We start from the raw sequence: 8,421 nt of genomic DNA, 5'->3' as shown, positions 1-8,421 counted from the left end.
AAAAATCAACCCTTTCTTGCATCATTTTATTTTCCTCTTTAAAGAGCATTTTTATAAGCATATAAACACCTTTTTTTTCCATTAAACAATCCTCTCTTGACCCATAAGATTTGTTACTACTTCCTCAAATCTTTATTGTCATCTTTTCTCTCTTTGTTTTCTGCTCCAGTCACATTATCTCTTTCATCGTTCCTCAAGTACTCCAGGGATGTGCCTGTGTGCTAAGCCACTTCACTTGTGCCTCTTTGCAACTCAATGGACCATAGCATGCCAGTCTCCTCTGTCCATGGGATTCTCCAGGTCAGAATACTGGAGTGGAACTTCAGATTGCGGTGAGAGAAGGCAGGAGCTGATTTGGACAAAGCTACTCCGCTGACCTGACAAGACCCAGCTGCCAGCTCGGCCCCAGCTCTGGCCTCAGCTGTGACCCTACGAGGCGATGGCTAAGGTGTCAGTATTGAACATGGTGGTGCTGAAAAATCCGAGCCTTTTCCACAGCCCTTTCTGGTTGAGAGATCAGCTTCGAGAGCAATGAGGCCCTGGCAGACTACCTGGAGTGGAAGAGCGTTTATATTGGCTCAGCTGAGAGCTAATTTGATCAAATCCTAGACTCTGCTGGTCGGTCCTGTCCCGGCAGGGAGACACATGTTCATCTTTCAGGCAGATGCCCCCAACCCATCCCTCATCCTCGAGTCTGATAGCCTGGGAGTGACCATGGTCCTCATCACCTGCAGCTACCACAGACAGGAGTTCATCCGAGTCAGCTACAACGTCGACAGTGGGTACCTCAGCAGCTAGCTGTGCAAGAACCCACCCCTGAAGTCACACTTCTTTCAGCTCCGGTGGAACATCTTGGCCTCAGATCCCCTGGTGAACCGCTCCCACATCAACTGGGACAACAACACGGACAGGTTGGAGGCCATAGAGAACCAGGACCCCGCCCTGGGCTGCTGTCTCCCCTTCAGCTGCACGGGTACCAAGGACTTGGGTCTCCCTGGCTGCATAATGGGCCTCCTCCCTCAGAACTCCATGGACTTCATCTAGCTGTTGGACTCCAGGCCCTACCTGGGCCCAGCTGGGACCACAGCCAGTCTCCTGGCACATCTGGAGGGGACAGCCAGGCCTCCTGGAGAGTCTCGGGGAGGCCAGGTGGAGGACTTTGGGGTCATGAGCTATCCAGACCAGTCAAAACTTGGCCCCCAGGAAGGAAGGGGCTTCTAGTCTCTTCTAGCCCTGGCCCAGAGGATCATCTCCCCTCTACTGCCCAGTCATGAAAGAAGCAATTACTCAGTTCTTAATTCTTTCTGTCTTGTGTCCTTTCTGTCTTCCACACACACTATAAACCCCATCTGTGGGCCATTGTGCCACCGTCATCCAGGGAGTGCCATTAACCACAAACTCTTCTAACAGACCACCCAGGCCTGCCTTGAGGCTTTCTTGGTTAATATGTGGCGAGGCATTGACCCTGTTGGGCCAAAGTTTCTGACATTCACTTCCCTTCCCAACCATCTGAGCAGATCCACCCAGCTTTCTGGAGTCCCAGGCCAAGAGTCTTGGTAGAAGATGGACTCAGACACAATTTCTCATCCTTTTGCTGGGTGATTTTTAGGTCTTTTCAATTCAGTAGCCCTCTGGAAAACTCTGTTCCCATAAAGATGGTCAGCAGGATGCTGAGAAAAGATGGTTGACTCTCCTTTGGGTCACAACCACCTTCCTCTTACCTCCCAACTGTATCTGGCATTCCCTGGAGGCTGCCCCTTGGAAACAATGGCACTTTGAAGGGGCCTGCTGTTATCAGTCTGTCTCAATATTGGTGTCAGGACCTCTCTCCTTCTGGCTGTGTTGATCTGAGCTCTGCCAAAACCTCTTGTACTCAGGTCACAGTGCAGACCAGGGAAACAGTAGGGACCCTGAAAACCTTTCTTCCCTGCCATGCTCCCCACCCACACGCCCATCCCCTCACTGCTATGTGGATGCTGTTGTGATTGCAGTTTGTATATTAAAGTGTTTTTATATTAAATGTTTGAAAGTGAAAGTGAGTTGCTCAGTAGTGTCCGACTCTTTGAGACCCCATGGATTGTAGCCTACCAGGCTCCTCAGTCCATGGGATTTTCCAGTCAAAAATACTGGAGTGGGTTGCCATTTCCTTCTCCAATAAAATGTTCAGTTGGTCTAAAAATAAAAAGCACTTCAACTAAGCTCTTTTCTGCTTAAAAAAAAAAAAAAAAAAAGAATACTGGAGTGGGTTACCATGCCCTCCTCCGAAGAATCTTTTCTCTGAGCAGTGTTCTTTGCCTGGAATTTTCTTTCCCCAAACATTTGCTTGATTGACTCTCTCATCTCTTCAAGGAAGGCTTACTTTATCTGTTAGACCTACTAGAATAAACCTACTTAATAGTGTACCATCATTCTGAGTGCTAGTACTCCTGAATCTCTTATTTTTACAAAATTTCCTTGATTCTACAGCATGTAGCAGAAATAGATGCTTTTCTGGAACTCTCTACCTTTTTCCATGATCCAGTGGATGTTGGCAATTTGATCTCTGGTTCCTCTGCCTTTTCTAAAACTAGCTTGAACATCTGGACGTTCATGGTTCACGTATTGCTGAAGCCTGGCTTGGAGAATTTTAAAAATTACTAGTGTGTGAGATGAGTGCAATTGTGCAGTAGTTTGAGCATTCTTTGGCATTACCTTTCTTTGGAATTGGAATGAAAACTGACTTTTTTAATCCTGTGGCCACTACTGAGTTTTCCAAATTTGCTGGCATATTGAGTGCAGCACTTTCACAGCATCATATTTTAGAATTTGAAATAGCTCAACTGGAATTCCATTGCCTCCATTAGCTTTGTTCATAGTGATTCTTCCTAAGGCCTACATGACTTCACATTCCAGGATATCTGGCTCCAGGTAAGTGGGAGTGATCACACCTTCGTGATTATCTGGGTTGTGAAAATCTTTTTTGTATGGTTCTTCTGTATATTCTTGACACCTCTTCTTAATATCTTCTGCTTCTGTTAGGTCCATACCATTTCTGTCCCTTATTGAGCCCATTTTGCATGAAATGTTCCCTTGGTATCACTAATTTTCTTGAAGAGATATCTAGTCTTTCCCATTCTACTGTTTTCCTCTATTTCTTTCCATTGATTGCTGAGGAAGGCTTTCTTATCTCTCGTTGCTATTTTTTGGAACTCTGCATTCAAATAGGTGTGTATCTTTCCTTTTCTCCTTTACTTTTTGCTTCACTTCTTTTCATAGCTATTTGTAGGGTTTCCTAAGACAGCCATTTTGCTTTTTTGCATTTCTTTTACTTGAGGATGATCTTGCTTCCTGTCTCCTATAGAAGTCACAAACCTCCATCCATAGTTCATGAGGCACTCTGTCCATCAGATCTAGTACCTTAATTATTTTTCTCTATTTAAATCTATTTCCCCTAAATATGCTTCCAACATCTTCTGGATCATCGAAAAAGCAAGAGATTTCCAGAAAAAAAAAATCTATTTCTGCTTTATTGACTATGCCAAAGCCTTCGACTGTGTGGATCACAATACACTGTGGAAAATCCTGAAAGAGATGGGAATACCAGACTACCTGACCTGCTTCTTGAGAAACCTGTATACAGGTCAGGAAACAACAGTTAGAACTGGACATGGAACAACAGACCGGTTCCAAATAGGAAAAGGAGTATGTCAAGGCTGTATATTGTCACCCTGCTTATTTATCTTATATTCAGAGTACATCATTAGAAACCCTGGGCTGGAGGAAGCACAAGCTGGAATCAAGATTGCCAGGAGAAATATCAATAACCTCAGATATGCAGATGACACCACCCTTATGGCAGAAAGTGAAGAAGAACTAAAGAGCCTCTTGATGAAAGTGAAAGAAGAGAGTGAAAAAGTTGGCTTAAAGCTCAACATTCAGAAAACTAAAATCATGGCATCTGGTCCCATTACTTCATGGCAAATAGATCGGGAAACAGTGGAAACAGTGGCTGACTATTTTTCTGGGATCCAAAATCACTGCGGATGGTGATTGAAGTCATGAAATTAAAAGATGCTTGCTCCTTGAAGGAAAGTTATGACCAACCTAGATAGCATATTCAAAAGCAGAGACATTACTTTGCCAACAAAGGTCCATCTAGTCAAGGATATGGTTTTTCCAGTGGTCATGTATGGATGTGAGAGTTGGACTATAAAGAAAGCTGAGCACAGAAGAATTGATGCTTTTGAACTGTGTGTTGGAGAAGACTCTTGAGAGTCCCTTGGACTGCAAGGAGATCCAACCAGTCCATCCTAAAGGAAATAAGTCCTGGGTGTTCATTGGAGGGGCTGATGTTGAAGCTGAAACTCCAATACTTTGGCCACCTGATACGGAGAGCTGACTCATTTGAAAAGATCCTGATGCTGGGAAAGATTGAAGGCAGGAGGAGAAGGGGACAACAAAGGATGTGATGGTTGGATGACATCACCGACACAATGGACATGGGTTTGGGTGGACTCAGGGAGTTGGTGATGGGCAAGGGAGGCCTGGGGTGCTGTGGTTCATGGGGTCGCTTCAGTCGTGTCCGACTCTGTGCGACCCATAGATGGCAGCCCACTAAGCTCCCCCATCCCTGGGATTCTCCAGGCAAGAACACTGGAGTAGATTGCCGTTTCCTTCTCCAGTGCATGGAAGTGAAAAGTGAAAGTGAAGTCGCTCAGTCGTGTCCGACTCTCAGCGACCCCATGGACTGCAGCCTTCCAAGCTCTTCGTCCATGGGATTTTCCAGGCAAGAGTATTGGAGTGGGGTGCTATTGCCTTCTCTGAAGAAACTTACTCATCTATTATTTTATTAAAGTATAAAATATAAGATCTAAGGTAGAAAAATCTGTTTTACTACTTAGCTATCTCATATCTTGAATAAGACTGAACTTTGCATGTTAAGTATTTGTTGAATAAATTCAGGTAAATAAATAAAATACACTAATATCAAGATTTTTTGTTTAACATTTAACATTAACATAAAATGGAGACCCTGGAGAACTTTGAGTTGAAACATATATTTTATGAATGAGAATGTTATGTAAGGCTCAGAAGTGACGGGGATTTACTGCTTTTACAATATGATGTGGTGGTTCATCATCTCTTGGAAAATTTGCTCAAACCCAGCTTTCAGTTCAGTTCAGTGACTCAGTCATGACTGACTCTTTGCAACCCCATGGATTGTAGTATGCCAGGCTTCCCTGTCCATCACCAACTCCCAGGGCTTACTCAAACTTTTGTCCTTTGAGTTGATAATGTCATCCAACCATCTCATCCTCTGTCATCCCCATCTCCTCCCACATTCAATCTTTCCAGCATCAGGGTTTTTTCCAAGGATTCAGTTCTTTGCACCAAGTGGCCAAAGTATTGGAGCTTCACCTTCAGCATCAGTCCTTCCAAAGAATATTCAGGACTGATTTCCCTTAGGATTGACTTGCTGAATCTCCCTGCAGTCCAAGGGACTCTCAAAAGTCTTCTCCAACACCACAGTTCAAAATCATCAGTTCTTCAGTGCTCAGCTTTCTTTATGGTCTAACTCTCACATCCATACATGACTACTGGAAAAAACCATAGCCTTGACTAGACAGACCTTTGCTGGCAAAGTAATGTCTCTCCTTTTTAATATGCTGTCTAGGTTGGTCATAGCTTTTCTTCTAAGGAGAAAGCATCTTTGAATTTCATGGCTACAGTCACCATCTACAGTGATTTTGGAGCCCAAAAAATTAGATTCTCTCACTGTTTCCATTGTTTCCCCATCAATTTGCCATGAGGTGATTTAACCAGATTCAATGGTCTTAGATTTCTGAATGTTGAGTTTTAAGCTAACATTTTCACTCTCCTATTTCACTTTCATCAAGATGCTCTTTAGTTCTTCTTAACTTTCTACCATAAGGGTGGTGTCACCTGCATATCTGAGGTTGTTGATATTTCTCCTAGCAATCTTTTTTTTTTAAATTTTATTTTATTTTTAAACTTTACATAATTGTATTAGTTTTGCCGAATATCAAAATGAATCCGCAATCTTGATTCCAGCTTGTACTTCATTCAGTTCAGCATTTCTCATGATGTACTCTGCATGTAAGTTAAATAAGTAGAGTGACAATATACAGCATTGACATGCTTCTTTCCCAATTTGGAACCAGTCTGTTGTTCCATGTCTAGTTCTGTTTCTTCCTCACCTGCATACAGATTTATGTTCACTGGGTCAATGTATTGTACTTTATTTTTATTGGACTGTTTTCATTTTGCTTATGGGTGCATATGTATATGTGTATATTTTACTATTTTAATTACTATTTGCCTAATTTTGTAACAGCCATTTGTCTGGGATTCATCTTTAGTTTCTCATTTTTGGTTACTTGTTTTAATCTTACTTACTGCCATACAAACCATTTGTGGAACCTTCATTCCTGACCAGAGATAAAGCCCTGGGCCTTTGAGGTGGAAGCACTGACCCCAAGACCCTAAACTACCAGAGAACTTACCCAAGGGAGTATCAAACAGTAAGAACACACACAAAGGAGACCACTTGAATACAAGACCTGGGATCACCCAACCACCAGTAGCAACCTGTGCAGGGTGCCTCATCTACACAACAAACAAACAAAAATACAAACCCAATCATCAGCAGGCAGGATTACCACCTCATTCAGCCTTGCTCATCAGAGGAAAAAATAAACAAACAAACACAAAAGCTCAGCACAAATCTCATCCAATACAAAGCTTACACAAACCACTGGACCAAACTTAGGAGGGTAGAAACCAAAAGGAAGAAAGAATTCAACATTGAAGCCTGGGAAAAGGAGACCTCAAACACGATAAGTTAAAAAAAAAAAAAACTGAAAAGACAGTTAAATACTACATGAATGAAGCAACACACTAGAAATACAGAAGTCCAAATAAATGAAGAGGAAATAGGCAAACTACCTGAAAAAGAATTCAGAATAATGATAGTAAATATGATCAAAAGCCTTGAAAAAAGAATGGAGAAAATGCAAGAATCAATTAACATGGACCTAGAAGAATTAAAGAATAAACATACAGAGACAAACAACACAATTACTGAAATTAAAAATACCCTAGAAGGAATCAATAGCAGAATATCTGAAGCAGAAGCACGAATCAGTGAACTGGAAGATAAAAAGGTGGAAATAACTTCTGAAGAGCAGAATAAAGGAAAAAGAATAAAAAGAACAGAGAATAGTCTCATAGACCTCTCAGACAATATAAATGCACCAATATTTTAATTACATGACTCCAGGAAGAAGAAGAGAAAAGAAAGGGTATGAGAAAAATTTTGAAGAGATTATGGTTGAAAATTTCCCCAACATGGAAAATGAACTAGTCAATCAAGCCTAAATCCCATACAGGATAAACCCAAAAATAAACATGACAAGACACATACTAATCAAACTAAGACTAAATACTAAGAAAGAATATTAAAAGCAGCGAGGGAGAAGCAACAAGTAACATACAAGGGAAACCCCACATGTTTAACAGCTGAATTTTCAGCAGAAGCTCTTCAGGCCAGAAGGGAATGGCAAAATATATTTAAAGGGAAAAATCTACAACCAAAATTACTGTACCCAGCAAGAATCTCATTCAAAATTAATGGGTAAATAAAAAGATTTCAGAGAAGCAAAAGTTAAGACAATTCAGTACTACTAAACCAGCTTTACAACAAATGTTAAAGGGACTTATATAGTCAAGAAATACAAGTGAAGAAAAAGATCTACAAAATCAATCCCAAACAATTAAGAAAATTGCAATAGGAATGTATACATCAATAATTACTTTAAATGTAAATGAATTAAATGTTCCAACCAAAAAAACACAGACCAGCTGAATGAATACAAAAACAAGGCATATATATATATATATATATATATATATATATATACTGTCTACAAGAAACTCACTACAGACCTAAAGACACATATAGAATGAAAGTGAAAGGATGGAAAAATTTATTCCATGCAACTGGGAAGCAAAAGAAAGCTGGAGTAGCAATTCTTATATCAGACAAAACAGACCTTAAAATGAAGAAGATTACAAGAGATAAGGAAGGATGCTACATAATGATCAAGGGATCAATCCAAGAATAAGACATAACAATAGTAAATATCTATGCACCCAACATAGGAGCACCTAAATACATGACAAACACTAACAGATGTAAAAGGAGAAATTGACAGTAACACAATAATTGTAGGAGACTTTAACACCCCACCCACACCAAAAGACAGATCATCAAAACAGAAAATTAATAAAGAAACACAAGTCTTAAATGAAACATTGGATGAGATGGATCTCACTGATATCTTCAGGACATTCCATCCAAATGCAGAAGAATACACCTTCTTCTCAAGTGCACATGGAATATTCTCCAGGATTACCACATCT

At 40.9% G+C, this 8,421-nt stretch overlaps 1 pseudogene; it reads left to right on the top strand.

Moving 5' to 3' along the window:
* The first annotated feature begins 439 nt into the window (after positions 1 to 439).
* LOC102414342 lies at positions 440 to 1,044 on the top strand (annotated as a pseudogene).
* The last annotated feature ends 7,377 nt before the right edge of the window (positions 1,045 to 8,421 follow it).

The sequence above is a fragment of the Bubalus bubalis genome, chromosome 17, assembly GCF_019923935.1.
Source record: "Bubalus bubalis isolate 160015118507 breed Murrah chromosome 17, NDDB_SH_1, whole genome shotgun sequence".
Taxonomy (NCBI): Eukaryota; Metazoa; Chordata; class Mammalia; order Artiodactyla; family Bovidae; genus Bubalus; species Bubalus bubalis.
The sequence above is the reverse complement of the archived record's forward strand: the minus strand, read 5'-3'. Positions and strand labels throughout refer to the sequence as shown.